The sequence below is a fragment of the Pteropus vampyrus genome, unplaced genomic scaffold, assembly GCF_000151845.1.
Source record: "Pteropus vampyrus isolate Shadow unplaced genomic scaffold, Pvam_2.0 Scaffold62, whole genome shotgun sequence".
Taxonomy (NCBI): Eukaryota; Metazoa; Chordata; class Mammalia; order Chiroptera; family Pteropodidae; genus Pteropus; species Pteropus vampyrus.
The window spans coordinates 4,551,699-4,571,638 of NW_011888843.1; the positions used below are offsets into that span (position 1 = coordinate 4,551,699).

At 44.3% G+C, this 19,940-nt stretch overlaps 1 pseudogene; it reads left to right on the plus strand.

Moving 5' to 3' along the window:
- Nucleotides 1-10,749: 10,749 nt before the first annotated feature.
- Nucleotides 10,750-11,897, plus strand: LOC105292761 (annotated as a pseudogene).
- Nucleotides 11,898-19,940: the final 8,043 nt, after the last annotated feature.

A 19,940-nucleotide genomic window follows, 5' to 3' on the forward strand; every position in this document is an offset into this window, starting at 1 on the left:
CAAGATTCTATGCAGGAAGGTGTGTTAAGAAGCCGCGGGACCAGCATGGAGCATCTTCTTGGAGTATCAATTTTTCCAGAATTCTTAATGGGAAGGACAGTGGCTCTCAGCATGTGGGACCCTTGACTACCAGCGCTGGCATCACCTACCCACCTAGTGAGATGCTAAATCCTCGGGCTTCACACAGACCTTCAGAATGAGGCTCCCTGGGGCCAGGGGCCAACAAGCCGTGTTTACAGGGTCCCAAGTGATTCTGAAGCATGACAACGTTTGGAAACAGTGTTCCATTAAAACAAACAAGGGGGTATCGCAGAGTAGACCAGGCAGCTTGCACCGGTCCTTAGATTTCCCATTGGCAACTGGGCTGCACTGATGTCACCTGCAGGAACAGTTCAGTCCCCTCTCCCCAGGGAAAACCTGGATGCAAATATGAGAGAAGAGCCAACAGCATGTCTACATGCAGGGGACCTCAAATCTGCATTCCCAACCCTAACCGCCCCTCCTTCCTTCCACTTTCCCAGCCTTGAATATTTCCCGCCCTCTCTGAGCCGGCAAGGCTGGGAACAGTGACCAGGACACAGAAGAAAAATGGAACAGATCCTCAGTGTCTGCCTCAGTTCCTCTGCTCCATGGCCTTGCGGCTTCCCCATACCGCCATCGAGAACCACTCTGCGGGGAAAAACACACCGACACGTTACCGAAGGGGGCCGGGGTGGCGGGAGTGGGGAATATTTCCACTTTGGTTTAATTTTCTATCACACCTGGGTTGTTGTTTTATTTCTTCTTCTTTTTCCAAAGAGCATTTATAATACTCTCCATACTAAGAAATTAAATTGTCTTCATGAAAAAGGTAGAACCACTTTATGCCACAACAGATTCTTTTTATGTCTTCCAACATTTACCGAATCTCGTTGATTCCTTCTATCCTATGGCATTGACTCTTTGATACTCAATTTCATCAAATATGGGAATAACATATTTGAATCACCCGCCTCCTGCAGTAACCAGTCTCTGCGCTGACCAGGACCAGGAACACTCACTCAGAGGTCCAGGTCACAGCAGCCTGAGGCTGTCCCTTGAGCATTGTCCCCCCTCTGCCCTTTCGCACAGCCTCCTCTGTGCTCTCTAACCTGACGGATTTCAAACTCCAGTCAATTAAATTTCTATTAACACTTGACCCTATATGTCCAGTACTACTGAAATTACGAGGAAGCCTTGTCTAGGCTGCCCCCTTATACACACATGTACACACATACACACACACACACACACCACGCTACAGTGAGTCTAGTCGCCAGTCTACCGTTTCAGCTTTCACCACCACCCCGTAAACTGCCATGCCCCAGTGATTTCTGTATTTTCACACTGATTCTAGACCCTCATATTTAGCAACCATTATTTGAGCACTGACTGCACCGGAAATTTAAATTGTTGATTCACCACAACTCATCCCTGACCTCTAGAAGCAAAACGCAATGCAGGAAACATCAAATTATAAACAGGAGGAGAAGAGGGTGGGCAAAGGGACCTGGAAATCTGGAGACCGGTCCTCAGTTCCCCACCTCCCACTCCCCCCGCCCCGCCCCCCCCCCACTTGGTCCTCCAGAGCACAAGCAGCAGTTCCTTTCCCTCGACGGCCGGCCTCCCCGTCCCAGGGGTCTGCATATCTAGGCATAATTTTAAGAATCACTTTAAGAGAGCATGTGAGGAATGCGCATTTGGCAAAGGAAAAACTCTAAAACATCAAAGTTGTTAGTCACCAGAAAATGACACTCAGGAACCTTATAAAATCCCCTATAGAGGTTTATAAAAGTAGATTCGACTCCAATCTCTCTGCCTGGTTGAGGCGCACCCTGAACTCCCTAACAAGGTCAAAGTTCAAGTTCTTTCACAGCCAAACACTTAGAAATTTATACTAATTTCCCTAGGGCAGGGAAATTAGAACCAAGGTCCCCAGTATGAAAACAGTGCCCTAGCCTTGGTGCCTGCCAGCCCTGGCCACCATGCAAAGACAGCCAGCCAGCTAGCTCACAAAGGAGCCTGCTACCTGAACACCTGGTACCCCTCTCAGAAACAGCTGTCCATGCCCTCCTCCTCCACTCCTCGTAAGTAAATATTCAAAGCGATCTAGCTACCTAAGGTCTAAAATGCATTTTGTCATCAGATAACTGGTGCTTTTCATTTTCTCCCTTTAAGCACTAGAAACAAAGGTGTTAAACCAGTATTTAAAATTTATCAAAAACACGCAGGTCAATGGCACAGGCCGGCAGGGCAAATAGCAGTCAACAGACTTACTGATTCCAGAACTAAAACATACGGCCCCCATCACATACAATGCTGTGTCATTCAGCTATTGACATTTAAATCGTTATCAAGTTCTTTTAATAGGCACATAATGAAACCATATAAAACCTCAAAAGAAAATCCACTTTTCCTCCAAAAACTTAATCTAACAATTCTACTCAATATTTAATATTAGAAAGAGCCTTACTCAGATAAACTGCACGGAAAAAAAATTACTATCCCCAGTAAAACTTCCTCACTATACGATTTCAGAGAACCATTCACAGATGTCATTTTGTTTCTTCAAGAAAACAAATTTGAACCTTTCACAGTGTTCATACATTTTTAGCATTCATTTTCTTTTATCCCCCAAAGCATGACCATTTAAGAAAACCAACCATGCCCATTTTAGACTCATTCCTAAATAAAAGTTCACAACCCTGAGGTTTAAACCAAATCCTTCCAGAAGGAAGTAAACTAGGTCAACTATGTTAGAGAGGAATTAATTACTAGCTCAAGAATCCTGAGATAATATAAAATGACTACGGATGAATTAGCAGAGTTTTAAAATGCTCCAGGAAGGTAAAACCTCCTCCCCCACAAGGAAAAGTCTTACCGAATGGCATTAATTCCTTAACTGCGAGACATCTCAATTAGGAGAATACGCTAAACAGGGAAGGAGAGATAAAGCTGGAAAACTCAAGGGCATAAGCAGTTCTGAGGACTGTGCGGAAGTCCTGGCTGCCACCAGCGGTAATTTTCCACTGCCAGGTGGCAAGGAGAAAGGTGAGCTACTTTACCTAGACTCCCAGGGAAGTGCATCCCAGGTGCGCTCCTCTCTGGAAAAGCCATGCTCTTGTCCCAGCTCACTTCATGTCACAGGTGCCTAAGGAACGTGCCACCCGGACCCCATGTTCAGGTTCTCAGAGCCCAGCAGGTATCTCTCTTCAAAGAACCCAAAGAACTCCGCCTAAGGTAACGTCAGTTGTCAGCGTCCCTCCGCCTTCGGTAAATGTTTAGAGGGACACTCTGTCTTCACGTAACTCTTTTAATCGTTCACCTTTTCCCTGAGCAAATGCTTCCTCTTCCGTCATTTTCCATTTGCGAAATTACACAGCCGGATGTAAGGCTTCTCAGAAAGAATCTGCATTGTTTCACTCAATCAAGACAAGTACATTAGGCTCCTTGGATATACAAGGCCATTAATAGTGTATCTGTATTGTTTAGTCAAGGGACATTTAAATTCTCAACAAATGCTTAGAGAAATCAAATAATGAAATCCTAAAACACCAAAAAAAAAAATATTCACATTTCTTCTAAGAAAGATTCAAAAAATCCACAGCATATTGGTCTATTTTTACAAAAAGCCATAAAATTAAGTCATTGTTATGGGCTGAACTGTGTGCTATCACCCCGCTCCAACAAATCCACATGTTGAAGCCCTAATCCCCTCTATCTGAGAATGTGACTATAGTGTATTTGGAGAAAGGGTCTTCAAAGAGGTGATTAAGTTAAAATGAGGCTGTCAGGATAGGCTCTACTTCAATCTGATTGGCATCTTGATAATCAACACCCAACATTAAAGGTCTTCTTAGAAGTAAAATAATTAGAAAAAATAATGAAAGGTGAGATTTGTAATTTTCAAGCTCCTTTCACACGGCACAGGAGATGTGAAATTCTCATTTCACTCTGGGCCGCAATGTTCCTTAAGTATCTGGCATCAAAATGCTAAGTGGAAAAATCTTTTCCTGAACACACAGACTTGGTTAAGCCAGTAATGAGAAATATATTAAATGTGGTTGTTTCTGCAGAACAGAGTACAAGGTAAGATTCCCAAAACTCCTTTTACATAGCTTGAGTTTTAAACTCCACTTAGAAAACATTTGAGGTTTACAATATGTTTGAGCCCATTTGCCAAGCTATAACATGTCAGACAAAGGAATCCATCAATATCGGCTCCCGAAACACCCCAACAAGAAGATACAAGACATTCCTTCTGAAAACGGAGCAGAGTTATAGACATATATTAGAATCCGGATTTAAAAGTTCAAATTCCGTTAGAAATGTGAAAAAGAAGACAAAACAGTCGCCTGCTAGCATCACATTTATCTGAAATTTGCCATGACCATAATAACCTCCTACTTGCTTTCACAAAATAGGGCAGTACTGTTTTCACAGCTTCCATGAGTTTCGTCAGACGGCAGCCTGGAATGCAAGAGCTGAGCCACAGGCATGGATTCTAAGATTATTTCACGTGTTTGATTTGAAATTTAGAAATTGAGGACAGGTGAGGGACATTTTTCCACTATTCATATTAGCTACATTCAATCTAAATACATATATAGCATGTTTGTATATGTTTGTATATATGTATTTATAACACTAGTCACATGGTACATGTATAACACTGGCTAGAAAGAGAAACAGAACTTCTTCATACAAATTACAATTATTTGGACACACAATCAGGAAACCAGAGTAAACACCATCGCCAAATGACGTGATCTAGTACTTAAAAGTTAAAAAAAGAAACAAAAAAACTGTAGCTCAACTCTTTAAATAAAGAGGCAATATTTTGCCTCATTTCCATCCCACCCCTGATGCGTTAGAGGAATTTTATTTTTATTCTGTAACTCAAGATTACTTATGTCACCCCCATCCCAGCAAACTGTACTTGCCTCTCTGTGATACTGCACAGAAGTTCGTGTTTTCTCTCATCTGAATAATTTACGTTGTTTTCTCCCATAGCCTAACGGTGGAGACAGTAAGAGGTGCTTTTAACACACTGGCCCATCCCAGGCCCCTGCATGGTGACGGCCTTAATCACCAGCAGGACAGAGAGAAACTCCTGATGGGCTAATGAACACATACTGGAGCATCCGCCAAGCCCTGGACGCCTGTGAAATGACAGGCCAGCCAACCCCATATCCCCAACCAGCTCTCAGGAAAGCCTCACTGTCTCCCTCCCTCAGGAGGAAACTGAGGCCCAGAAGAAAGAAGCAAACTTAAGGAGAGCTTATGAAGGGGGAGCTGGGCCTCACACCCAGGCCTATCTGCCCACAAAGCCCATGCTCTTTCCCCATGGTGCTCCCGTCAGAATCACGTTTCACCGATTTGATGGCCGTCGGTAGCATGATAAAACCCTCGACGCTTCCTCTAAGGACTGCCATAACCTCAGAAGAGTAAGCAACCACTCAGACCAAAGGCGGCTCCACCTGTTACATCGCCAGTGGAGACACACACGCCAGGGGCTGAGGGCTGCACAAAGCGATCATTCATTCATCCGCAGGGCTTTGCTGCAAAAAGGGGAACGGATGGATGACACAAAGAAGGCGTTCCTCCACTGAGAAAAACACTTAAAATGCACCGCTAAAAATGGAAAGGAATCCTTTGCTCAGAAATGGACAAAAGAATCCACTGATCGCTATCCAGAGGAATCGACCTGATTGGAATTTTTACAGCACCTAGCACCAATCTGCATTTTTGTCACATGACTAGCAAACATGCTGTATATGTCCTCGTGCCGGTTGGACTTTGATTAGCGCTGGGAATTATAATATTAATCAAGTGAAAATATTCACCAACTGAAACTTTATATGTTCCTTGATTTCTGCAACTGAATCTCCCCGTTACACACACGGCCTCCACACTCTACCTGCCGCTGCGAGAATGCACGCTCTGCCCTTCACTGGATGGAGCCCTGTGAGACCAGGTGGAGGTGCCTAATCACTCCATCCACCTTCTGGATGCTCCAGTCCTATCCTAGGCTACCCTGGACAGACCTAACCTGTGTCCCGGCCTCTGCTCTTGACCTCTTCCAGTACAATGAAGACTGAACCAGGACAATGGAACCAACATCTAAACCTGACCTCAACATCCTGTGGACAGCTCCAACTCCAGGAGCTGTATCTATCTACAAAGATCTGACCTTCACCTGTACGACTCAGCAACCCCAGCCCTCACTCCATTCCTTCCATCCCACGCTCAGCGCTGCAGCCACGCCCTCCTCTTGACGGGGTTCTGCAATTGCTTCATAAGCTTCCCCCCACCCGCCCGCAGAGGTTAGCAAGGAAGCAGATGCGTGAGCACAGCTGTTCTGAAGCAGATGCATGAGCACAACTGTTCTGAAGCTGAGCGCCGTAGACAGCTCTCTCGACTCAGCCAGGTCTACGTGGTTCAACCAGAGTGTAGAGTGACAAAGTTTCAGTTCATTAAGGGTTATATCTCCCAAAATAACCAACCAAGGGGACTGAAAGAAATGCAGTTGAGGGTCTCCTGTTCAGTGGGGGAAAGACAATAAGAAACCCTAGTATCCTCTCCTCCCAGCTCACCCCCAGAGTATGTGCAGCAGTCATGTGAAGACCACAAAAAGCATCCCAGCAGAACAGCATGAGTTGAGTCTGCAGAATCCCATGGCTGAGTACACTTACTAAAAGTACATGCATTTCGGCTTTAAGGGCTACATCAGCAACCAGAAGGCAAAGTACAGAGGACACAGAAGGACATCCAGAGAACGAGTGCACACTGGACTACAGGGACCCATGGCCTCCTGTGAAACGAGCCAGCAAGGTCCTCGAGGACTTGGGCATCATGCTGTGTGTCAGCCACATGGTACCCAATCCTGCCCCTTAGCCAAGGAATGAGAAGGGAGGGGTGAAGGTCCTTATTCCCCACATTATTTAATAATTTATCCAAAAGACTAAGTAAAATGGCTTGTGTCTCAGGCAGGTATCCAAACAACAGGTGAGCACGCGCTAAGCCCTCAGTATGGAGCACCCTTCCCTAAGCTACCCCAGCACACACCCGTGCATCCTGCACTGCCCTCAGAGCACCCACCACCCATTTCAACACAGTGAGAGCTGGTGGTATAGACACCTGTGATTTCTGACTCGTCGTTTGTTCTTTCTGAAGAGCTTCATGGGGGGCAGAGAGAGAGGGAGAGAGAGAGGGAGGGAGGGAGGGAGAGAGGGAGGGAGGGAGGGAGGGAATTCACCCCAGCAATGGTATAGCATCACTTTAAGTGGTAATCTATCTCAGTATTTTTCAAAATGCAAGTCACGCAATCCATGGTTATGAAATCAACTTAGTAGATGCTATTTATTTAGGGAAATAAATCGGACAGAGTAAACCAGTACCATTAAACCAGAAAATGCCAGAAACTAAAAAAGAGAGGGACACCATCCAACAGGGACTCCGATATCAGAGAGAAGGGAACTCCCAGGGCCACGGCAGGAGAGCCCAGGATGGGTACTTTAGAGGAAGAGTTGGGGAATATTTAAGCAAACAAACCAAAAAAGATAGAAAAAAGAGTTGCACAGCGACAGTAATCATAGTACACTACCTAGGTCACAGTCGGCAACATTTATATGGTCACCACCGGTAAACAAAGAAACCTGCCCTAACCAGTATCATGATAGAACAGGTATCGGATGGTGGGAGGGACTGGGGTGTACGGGTGAGAGCGAATTCTTTACTTCTGAAACGAGAATCCAGTTTGAAAATTCCAGTAGTAGCAACAGATCAGGTTTAGGAGACTGGGAGATAAAAGCTAAAAGCAGCAATTAAAAGAGGACAGTGGCTGCCCCTGAGAAGTGAGAAATTATATACATTTTAGGGCTGGAACTCGTCTTTCATGGTACCCTGTCAGATGCAAACCTCTTCCTGGCTTTTAAGGCCTTTCCCAGCTCAGTAACCAAGTCCCCAGGGTCACCTTCTTCCTCCTCCCAGACTCCTCCCCCACCCCTGCCCCCAGCAACTTCTTGTTCTTATGAGAACTTCCAGTCCAGGAGGCCCCCAGGCAGGCCCTGCTTAGTAACAAATAGAACTCAGGTCTCTGGTCTTTGGGTGGGATGAGCCTTATGATAGAGAATTCGGTTATTTCGTTTCCTATAATAACGAGTGAAGCCACATAAAGACCATAAATGACACGGGATGCATTTCTTTCAAGAGCATAACCCCAGAGGCCAGCCTGCACCCACGAGGGAACCTCGCACCCATCAAGGCAGAACTTTCATGGGAGTCTCTCTGCTTTTTGAAAGCTCCTATTGTTCCATCGCACTTTAAATAATTACATTTTTGCCAGATCGGACATCACATTACCCTTGAACTCAATGTAAATATCCAACAGTGGGTACCAAATGTTTACGAAAAGTTTACATGAGAAATGATTTAACTTACTTAGAATCTTATCATTTCTTGATTTTTTTTTTTTTCCCATGAATTTTGAGAAAATCGGGCTACGATTCCATTTTAGTGGCACACGGCACTAGCTAGGCTACTTGAGGAATAAAGTTTAGTGTTGAGTTGTATATTTTGAGGGAGTCAAAAAGAAAAAAAACAAACAAACAAACATAAAAATAGGCCCAAAGGAAAGTACTAGAAAGGTGCTGGGTCTGGGACAGCCACTCCTCACAACTGCCAAAATCTCAATTCCTGATTTCCTTGGCTTCTCTGGGTCCTTCTGGAATGGCCTTGATACTTCACTTTCCATCCACCTTAAATCTGAAAAGTTTACTTAAACCTCTTGTTCCATAAACCTTCCCCTTACTACTTCGAACCATACCGACAGGGTCCCTCTCCGTGAATATCCACTGTAATCACAGTCAGAAGCTCCCAGGTTCCCCCCCATTCGCTCTCCTGCAAAATTTTAAACTGTGTGAAGACATCCCTGCCTCTGGAGAGAGAGGGTACTTGGTAAATAAAGTGTTTGCATCAGTCCCCCAGCGAGCAGACAATTTGTCTTTAAAACCACTTTATCTGTGGCTCAGTCAGGAAGAGATCAGCTCGACCCAGTGGCAGGACACCGACAAGGAGAAAATTCTGAGATGTTCTGAATTAAACTGCAGTGGCTGGAGCGTGAGAGAGAGAGAGACAGAACTATTAGTCTGCTACTGGCTACTCACCTCCCTGTGTGGCCCTTGGAACTTCGGGTTAACTTCCAGGTGGCTGTTTTCGCAGATTACTTCAGCTGGGTGCCATCGAACCAGGAGCCTCGGCAACTCACTGGCGCATGGGCTTTCCAGGCTGCTGCCCACAGCTAGCCTGCAGGAGGACTCTGTGCCCACCCGAGCTGCCTCCGCTTCGCCTTCTCCCACCCCTTTGTCTGTAACTACTGTAAATTATTTTCAATAGCTTACATCTTTCTTCCCCCTTCTGCCTACTCAATGTGTAAAAACACGTGCAAACTCTGAGATGATGGACCGTTCTCTCCCACCTCATCATGCTGCTGGTGGTTTGCACTCCACGCCCAACGGCGACCTTTCACTTTTTATTTTTTAATTTTCTTTTTTTTTTTTTTTTTTTTGCTAGCAATGGCCTAACAAACCCTTTCTTTTAAAAGACTCTCAGGTCACACGTAGCAACCTGGCCAGTTCAGGGTTTTATTTTTTTTTTTACTTCTTTTTAAGTAATAATTTTATTTATTTATTTTTAATTGAAGAAATGGTTTTAATTTTTTTGTCTACCTCCCCACTTCTCTCTGGTAACCACTAGTCTATAGTCCATGTCCATGGGTCTCTGTTTGTCCTGTTCATTTGTTGCTTTTAGGTTTATATCCCATATATAAGTGATATCATGTGATTTTCAACTTTTTCTGTCTGGCTTATTTCACTTAGCATGATTATCTCGAGGTCCATCCATGTTGTTTTAAATGGCAGTATTTCATTTCTTCTTAGGGCTGAGTAATATTCCATTGTATATATGTACCACAGCTTCTTTAGACAATCATCTATCATAGGACACTTCGGTTGTTTCCATGTCCTGGCCACTGTGAATGATGCTGCTATGAACATCAGTTTGCAAATACCTTTTCGGATATGGGTTTTCTTTGGGGTAAACATCCAGTAGGGGGATGGCTGCATCATATGGTAGATCAATTCTTAGTTTTTTGAGGAACCTCCATACTGTTTTCCATAGTGGCTGTACCAATTTGCAGTCCCAACAGCAGTATATGAGGGTTCCTTTTTCTCTGCATCATCTCCAACGTTTGTTATTACTTGTCCTGTTGATGATAACTATTCTAACAGGTGTGAGATGGTATCTCATTGTGGTTTTGATTTGCATTTCCCTAATAGCTAGTGATGTTGAGCATCTTTTCATATATTTGTTGGCATTGCTTGCAAATATATTTTCCCATTCGGATGGTTGTCTCTTTACCTTGTTGACAGTTTCTTTTGCTGAGCAGAAGCTTTTTAGTTTGATGTAGTTCCATTCATTTATTTTTGCTTTTACTCCCCTTGCCTTTGAGGTCAAATTCATAAAATCCTCTTTAAGTCCAAGGCCCATGAGTTTCGTTCCTATGTTTTCTTCTGTGCACTTTATTGTTTCAGGTCTTATATTCAGGTCCTTAATCCGTTTTGAGTTAACTTTGGTGTGTGGTGACAGACATTTCAGAGTTTTAAACTGAGCTTGGGGGTTCTCAGGGGCTGCTGAAGCTACTGCTGCCACCTTCATTTTTGATCATTTGCAATGTCAGGCTTTGATAACTTAAAACACGAATTTCTACCAGGCAAGTTACAACATCGACGACCGATCACAGCAGTCCCATGATGATGGAGGGAGTGGAAGACCCTAGAGCAAATCGTCCGCGGGCTGTGACTGCCCGCAGCAAGGCCGCTTTGTCCCTCCAGGCGTGACGCAGCCACAACAGCTAGGTTCCAGGCAGATTTCCCAGCCACCACAGGCACTCAACTACACCTCAGCCATTCTATGGAAACGACTTTGAGGATGAGCTGCCCTTATTAGAAGAATTAGGTATCGATTTTAACCCTATCTGGCAAAAAACACTAACGGTGTTACATCCATCAAAAGTAGCAGACGGCAGCACCACGAATGAGCCTGATTTGGCAGGAGCCATGGTTTTCCGCCTTGCCTTTGGAGCCATATTGTTAATGGCCAGCAAAATCCAGTTTGGCTATGTCTATGGGATCAGTGCAATTGAACGTCTAAGAATGTTTTATTAAACTTAATGAGTATGACAGCTGTTTCGTTTGTGTGGCAAGTGTCCTTGGATACTGTCTTCTTCCTGTGATCCTACCTTCCAGCTCTGCAGAGATTTTTTCTCTGCAAGGAATGGCAGGAATCATTCTCATCACCAGAATTATTGGACAGTGTAGTTTTTCTGCTTCCAAAATTTTTATTTCTGCATTAGCCATGGAAGGACAGCAACTTCTAGTAGCATATTCTTGTGCTTTGTTATACGGAGTCTTTGCCCCAATTTTGTTTTGTTTTTTTTTTTTAACTGAATTTATCTGGGATGTGAACATCATTGAGCCAAATACACAAAAAGGACTTCGGACTCTTAAATCAAACCAGGAAACTGTTAAAGTCCAACTCTCGAGCAGATCTAACATGTGACGATTGGAAAAATAGAAGTAAACATGTACTTTTGTCTGTGGAGCTTTTGAACACTATATTGGGTTTACCTGCAATATAACTAGCTTTAAATGTTTGTGCTTATACAAATAAAAAGTACTATTTCTCTCCTGTTCCTTGCAGCCTTTGGAAAACTTTTAACCTTGCAAATTACATTACGATGTTTTTGATAGATTTTTATCAACTGTGAGAAACTAACCACAGAGCTGATAATCTTTCTTAAAAACAACCTAGTCACAGTAAAGAAGACACAAGACTTATTGAAGAAATATTTTTCCAAGGAATTAGGAAAGAAAAATTGCTTGTATTCTCAAGTCAGATGCACTTTTCAAGCAAAAAAAAAAAGAAAGAAAAGAAAAGAAAGTGATCCCAGTGTACGAGTTTGCACTTCAAAAAACTTGACATTTCTTTAAATTATCTCGTGGAATTTTTGCTAAAATTCAGCGATACAAGACATTCACAGTCTACCTTATTGTAGATATGAATTATGATGCCAGTTTTGATATCAGCATTAATAAAACTGATCTAGACTGGCCACATGGATATTCATAGTTGGATCTCCCTGTTTCCCAGGAAAAAGAGAATCACTAACTTTTTTGAGAAAAATATTTAAAATGTCACAGTTTTGGTATGGCGGGTATCAATGTCAAGTGCATTTGATGCTTATTAATTAAAATTTTCCAAATGAATTATTTTTAAGACTTTCCGCCGTGGAAGTTTAAATTATTTTTAACAACACAGGGTATAATTCTTACGTGAAACTCCATTTTCTTCCTCTGCTCCCCGAAGTATTTCTTTGCCAGCTGACTAAAGTAGGAAACTGCTTCCCATAGAGAGCCAAAATTGACTTTAACTCCATAATAAAAACACATGAGACACCCTCAGTGGGTGATCTGTTTTCTTCACTATTTACCTGCTTTACCTCTAAGACACAAAAAGTTTCAAACTGAGTTTACGTTTATAATCTCTCTTTGATTCCCTAGTGGATGCAGGAAGTGACTAGTACTGAGTTTGCCAGTCCAACTACCTGTATTTTTTAGCCAGGTGGGGACCAAGCATTTGGGATCCTGGCTAACCATTCCAGGGAGAGTTACATCAATAAGCAAAATGAAAATCACGTGTCTTCTTCAGGAAACTGGGAAGCCGATGTGTAAATAACGTAGGATCTCCCTACATGAGACAGGCTTCCGTTCTTCCCACACTTGGTCTGGCTTCCCTCTTATAAAGTGTGACCCTAAGACAAATACAACAACCCAACACACCACGGGGTGAAGGACATCCAAGTCCACGCACCAGGAATACCAATGAAGAAACCTTTGTAAATGTGCTAATTCCACAAGAAAAGCCAAGAGCCAGTGGGGAATTTACTAGAAAGAGGTTGGCTGCAGCCAAGTATGCCAAAGGTTAGTTTTTGTAGCATGCCTGAGACCACAGCTTGGAATTTCAGTATGCACTAACAGAAGCTATGTTAGGTGAGATGGCCTCCAGCTCAACATTAATTGATGATCAGATAGAAAGGCAAACAGAAAAGAAGGCACCTAAGTCAGAGGCTCAATGTCCACGTTTATGAAACACTGCAATTTAAAAAGCACGTTCCCTGAATGAGGGAGAATATCATTAACTACAGCATGAGGCCAACCTCAGGACAGATCTCAAGATGCTGGGTAAATTCGCCTTGTCATCGTCCCTTCTCCCCCCGTTCTGGAAGGCTCAACATACCCTTCACCCCTCTTTCACTCATTCATTCATTTTTCTGCATTCACTCATCACATATTGTCTAAAGGCTTACCTACGCAGGGGTCATGGCCGGGGTGAATATTAGACAAATAAGTCCAGTCACTGACTTCAAGGCGAGAGAAATAGACAAGCAGGCGATTCCACGAGATGTGAAATCCTGGATTTGAAGATACAAAAGGCATAGTCCCATCACAGCAACTCTTGTTCCAAAAGGAAAGAAAAAGTAATTCTGAAATTTCGCTTAGGAAATGGAATTGCTCTGATTGACTGGGGTGACACATGAAAGCAAAACTGAGACTATGAAGCCTGATTCTCTACCTCACATCCTCATCCCCCAAACCAGGAGAAAATCAATACCTCTCTCCTAGACTTACTATGAGAATTAAACGAGCTCATACTCTACTTGTAAAGCACTTAGAACATGGAAGAGCATAGAGGGAGCGCTTCACATGCTAGCTTTGTAATCATCATCATGAAACGCACATGAGGCCATCTACTGTGCATGAAAGGAAAATGGTAACGTTTGCTTCATTGTGAGTATTAGCACAGTGAGAAAAAAAATCAACTTGCAATTTATGGGTTTAACTCATTTAAATATATATACTTTTTTCCACATACATGTAGGTGCACACACATACTCAATGCTAAGATATGAGTTCAACTCCTGACCCAGCCACTTCAGTTGGACACCGGCTGTGCACAAGCTTCTTTATATTCCTTGGAGCCCAACTTCATGTACAAGAGGGAAGCGACATCTTCCTCCCAAGGGCAAGATTCCAGGAGGGGCTACAGAAAACCATGTGTGAGCCTTGGAGCTGTGCAAACAAACATAGGGAAGAGAAAACAGTGGGCGTAGAAACTTTAGGATCCCATGCTCCTAATTATCCCTTTCCTCGAAGCTTCCAAATGGTAACTAAACAATGACCGTTTAAGCATATAAAACCGTAAGAATCTCGTTAGGGGCAAAAGCTTAGACTCTCCCACATAAATAAGAAAATATGTCCCAAGTCTCAGCTGTTACTCATGTTCCATACCAGGCACGTAAGGGAGGGGAAGCCACACAAGAGCATGGAAAACTGAAATCTGCAAAGAAACAAGGCATTCTATCTGGTTTTAGAATGCACACTATGGTTTTTAAAACCGATATTAACCTCCTAAATATGAGTCAACTAACATTTGGTATTTGAATGCGATGATTTCCTAGTTGATTTGTCTGATCTCTCGACACATGAAGGATCTCAAAGCTCTATCATATCCGTTAAAATCCCTTTCCACAGACCACCTTTTAACTTTTGACATTTTTCACAAAAGTTTTTGGTTTTGAGTTCAAATCACGGATATTCTCATCACCTTCAAGAAACAGATCAAATCAAAATAAAACCAAAGAACCAAAGAAAAATGCTGACTGTTTGTTTCAACTTGACGGTGCCATGGTCCTCTAAGCTCAGAAAGGCGGCTGGGATCGGCTTGAGCACCTGCTGCTTGCCAAGTGCCATGCACTTATTAACTCTTTAAACTTCATGACAACTCTAAGTCATATGATTCTGCCACCTCATGGATGAGGAACATGACAATTGACTTGTTCTGTTTTCTTCTCACTGTTGATCACTGGACCTCAGGAGGCGGAGCAGCCACGGGTGACTATGAACTCTTCCACTGGACTTTGTGTCATGAAGCACAAGCAACTGGCCAGACAACTTTCTCAGACGTTCTCTATCAGCAATCTGGGCTGAGCCAGCCACCTGCATGCAAGTCCGAGAAAATGATAAAGCACAAGACCTCTTTTGAAATCTCACATGGATAATCTAGATCTTTTATTATTTTGAAAACAAATGCCAGAAAACCTAACCCCCTGCCGAGTTCCCCCTCTTTTAACAACAGAAATCTCGTACATGCATGACAGGCACTTCGTAGCTCGGAACTAACTGGATGTGCGCGGCAGAGTGGTTACTGTAGGCAGGAAATCATTAACTGAGTACAGTGAGCTCGCTCTCAGTAATCCAAAGGCCAAACTCAGCTGGGAAAAACAAAAGCATCCCAGCCCTTGACATCCAAGGGACCGCACTGCACGCTCCAGGCATTTCAATGTACTGTTTGGCCAAAGTGCATGAAGCAGGGAAGGTTTTTAATGCGCTCAATCTCAACAGTACAGAATGATGACAGCGGATAATATCTAGCCATACCTGCCTGCAAACCCTGGAAAGGCAACGCCAGGTCTCCCACCTCAATCCCTGGTCAAGTGGTAACAGGAGAGAACAAAACTAAGGGTATCCGATGGAAGAGGGAAATAAAACATGATTTCGGTTGCATTTTGTTATTTATATTATGGAATCTATCATTTTGGGACTCAAAACTTCAAGGAGCCCAGACCCTCGTCAATGTTATTTACTCAGAGACAGCTGGATACATAAACTCCCATTCCCCCCATCAAACAATTTCAATGATAGGGTTCCTTCGCCTGTTACATTTCTTGGGATAAAAACAATTTTATGACCAACCACAACCAGGGATGTTGAAATGAATAAATCAATCAATGGAAAAGGTACCATATCTTGAACTTTCATGCAGCCAAATCACTGTATGTAAACCTAAAAGGGCACTGCCTGGAGAACTTTCTGCGATGCTGGGACTGTTGTACACACTGTCCTCTACGGTAGCCACCAGCTACGTGTGGCTACTGAGCACTCAGAATGTGGCTAATGCAACGGAGGACCTGAATTTTAACTTTCATTCCATTTCTTTTACTCGACTAGCCTTTTGTGGCTAATGCTCCGTCATCAGCGGGTGCAGCTCTAATCCTCGGGAAGTGGTGGAGATGCCAGAATACACGGTCTGTTATCAGAGAAAAGCAAAGCAGCATCAGGAGATGAGCAGAGAAAAAGGTCACATGAGCAGCAAGAAGTAGTCATCCAGGTGTCACCCATCCTGGAAGGGAAGAGGACAGAAACATCCTCATCAGTCAACAAGAAGGTAGGACAGGGCCACAGGGCAGGTACCACCCTAAGGTGCTTGGGAGATGGTGAGCAAAACCGCAGAGCGCCGTGTCCTCAGAGGGCTGACACTCCTGAGGGGGTGACACACAGCCACAAGGAAACCAGCTCATTTCAGGCGAGGTGAGCACTACACAGAACCCTAAAGCGAGTGACTGACTGGGGAGAAGACTGGCAGGCAATGCATAGCGGACCTTCTCAAAGCTAAAGGGACGCAGCCTCGCGAAGCCCTAGGGGAAGAGTGTCCTGAGCAAAAGAACAGCAGACAGCAAGTCCCTGACACTGGGCTCTCCTGGTGTGCCTGCGGGCAGAGGGTGCCGGGGTGGTGAGCCCTGAGCCGTGCAGTGGGACAGCCCCAAGCAGCTCCTGAGCACCTGAAACCAGACTGGCCCAAACTGAGATGGGCTCTAAGTGGCAAATACCCACCAGACTACAAACACCCTATTAAAAAAACATAAAAGATTTCATTAATATTTTTTTTGAATATCGACTACATGTCAAAATAGTATTTCTAGTATAATGAGTCAATGAAAACATTAAAAATTATTTGCACCTGTTTACTTTTGAATGGGACTACTAAAAAAGTTAAGAGTACATACATGGCTGGCATTCATGGCTCATATTACCTTTTACTGGCAGAACTAGAGCAGAGGAGAGTGGAGAGGCTCGGCTGGGGACTCGGGAGGATCACTACAGGGACTGAGAGCCATGCCTGTGCCTGGGCTTTTGACCCAAGCGTGATGGGCCACTGGGGAAGTGATGTGATCTCATTTCTACCGTGGTGAGATCATTCCAGCTGTTCCACACAGATGAACTAGAGGTAGGGGGACGGGGGAAGGAAGGCAGGGAGCCCAGGCTAGAGATGATAGCTCGGCTAGCCTCCTTTCCCAAGGGCAGTGTCCTCGCTGAGAGACCAGGCTTAGAAGCACATCACTTAAATTTGTATCTTATGCTGTGCAGAAGCTTTTTAGTTTGATGTAATCCCAATTTATTTTTGCTTTTACTTCCCTTGCCTTTGAAGTCAAATTCATAAAATCCTCTTTAAGTCCAAGGTCCCTGAGTTCAGTTCCGATGTTTTCTTCGATGCAATTTATTGTTGCAGGTCTTATATTCAGGTCCTTAATCCATTTTGAGTTAATTTTGGTGAGTGGTGACACACAACAATCTAACGTCATTCTTTTGCAGGTGGCTTTCCAATGAAATGTATTGGATTATATTAACCAATGTCACTATAAAAAAAAAATTAATTAAAAAAATAAAACAAAAAAAATTAATTGAAAAAAAAAGAAAAGGAAATAATTGGTAAGGTTAAAAAAAAATTGCATCTTCGTTCCAACACTTAGAAAATGAGTGACTACGAACAAACTACTTAAGTTCTCTGTGCCTGAGCTTTCTTATCAGTAGGGACAGGACACTAACGACCTTCTTCTACAGCTTAATATTCTTTTTCAAATGCTTATAACAGTGCCCCTCATAGAGTAAGCATTCATTTTTTTGTGATTATTATTGGATGAGGAATAAGAAGATGATGAATGAGGTTTTCAGCTAAAACACTGGGTAAGAGCTCGTACCTTTTAGAGATGGTGGCCAAGACTTGGAGATGGGGAGGGGACGAATTTGGGAAAGAACAGAGGTAGTTCCACGTCGGCCACGTTAAGTACGAGATTCTTGTTGATCACACTGAGGGAAAGTCAGATCGACAGCTGGTTCTCTAAGAAAGACTCATCGGCTTACACGAAGCGCTTACAGCTTTGGGCTGAAGGAACCATTCTGAGACAGTGCACAAGGAAAAAAGAGGGTGGGGACAGACCCCTGGAGCCTGCAAACAGCTGGAGGCCCAGACGCAAAGGAGGAACCAGAGGGAGACTCAGAAGGAATGATCAACGGGCAACATGGAGGACAAGCAAGGGCTTCAGGGAGGACAGAGTCAGCTGTCTCGATCGCACCCCAGGGTTGAGGATGACAAGGGCAGACCATACGTGCGTCTGACCAGACGTGGGTCACCAGCGAGGCTCGTCCAGGATGGTGTCGTGGGCACCGATGTCTGGCGTCCCATCAGGATTAGCACCCTCTAGTACTTGCAAAAGGGACAACTGGTCGCCCTAGTCATCAGAGTAAGAACAGACATGGGAACAAGCTCGAAAAGTGGAAGTAGCCAGTGGGGAGAGCAGCATCTATTCTCTGCAGGTTGCTTTCTATGATGTGAAACACAAAAGAGCGGAATGACTGTAGAAGGGACACAGGACCTTTAAGGACATTTTAAAAGAGAACTGCTCTGAGGCCTGTTTTTATGCCATTTGGAATGATCCGGAAGAAAGGAAGGAAGGCACGATCCAGGAGAAGAAGGATTACCTGCAGGAGAGTCATCCCTGGTCAGAGAAGACTCCTTGGGGAGAGAAGGACAGCCTGAGCAAGAACAGGTGATGCTGCGGCTTGTTGTAGGTGACAAAGACAGGTAAGAAGGTGGAACCGGTGCTGAGATCTGGCCATCTGATGGCTCCTTTTTCTCAATGAGACGAGAAGCAAAGGAAAGGGGGCGGGAAGCGTGAGAGAGCTGAAGAGAGATGAGAGGGTGTGGAACAGTCTTCTCACGACTGGTGAAATTACTTCCAAATTTTAGTAAGATGGCTGACAGATGCCACAAATGTGACATGAGTCCATTCAGCACAGTTTTGGAATAGTCAGAAAATGAGTTCCCCTGGGTAGAATCTCACTGGGGTTGACAAGACGGATCAAGGTAGCTGGGTTGTTTACAAAAGAAAATCAAGAAGTCTGTGCTGCAGAGAGAAGTCACCTCCTCAGGGACAAGGAAGGTGACAAGTAGGGAAAAGGTGATGGGGTCCACAGATTTGCAGACTCTGGATTTTGAAGCGAGAGCCTCAAGAAGGAAGGGTGGGAATGGAAAGTCGTGGCGTGAGATGCTTTAATCACAATTCTGGAGGGTAATCAGGTCAACGAGGTCTAAAGAGTCACTAAGATGAGGTGGAAACGGGCGTTTGGAGCCCAGGAGGTCAGGACTGAGAGGGAGGCCAGGTGGCTGGTCAGCAATGTGCACGCTGAGGTGTCCGGAAATGGTGGGTGGAGACTGTGAGGCGGGGGAGGCATTCGTCGGTGACTGAGGACCGACGACCAGGAGACAGTGACAGAACAAGTTGGGACAAGGGGTGCAAGCTACCGTTGACAACGTGAGTTTCAGCAGGAGCTGAGGTCTGAAAGAGGGGGAGAGAGAGGTTCGCTGGAAATAGCAACAGGGAAAAATTGCTCCTGGAGGACACCGTCACTCAGGAGCAGTACCCTCTGGGGACAGCCATCCAGGTTTTCATTAGGGCGAGGAGGCGACAGAACATTCAGGAGACAGAGGACATGGGGACTCTGCTAATGACAGAGGACCCAAAGGGAACAGGTGGACACACGGCACAGCCCACGCAAGCAGCTACTACCACAGGTGTGGGCCACTTCGAAGCTGGTTTGGTGGTGAACGACGAACCAGTCCGCAGCACCACGCACACCTCATTTGAAAAGTTAACACAAATTTCGAGTCCCTTAGACAGGTCAAGC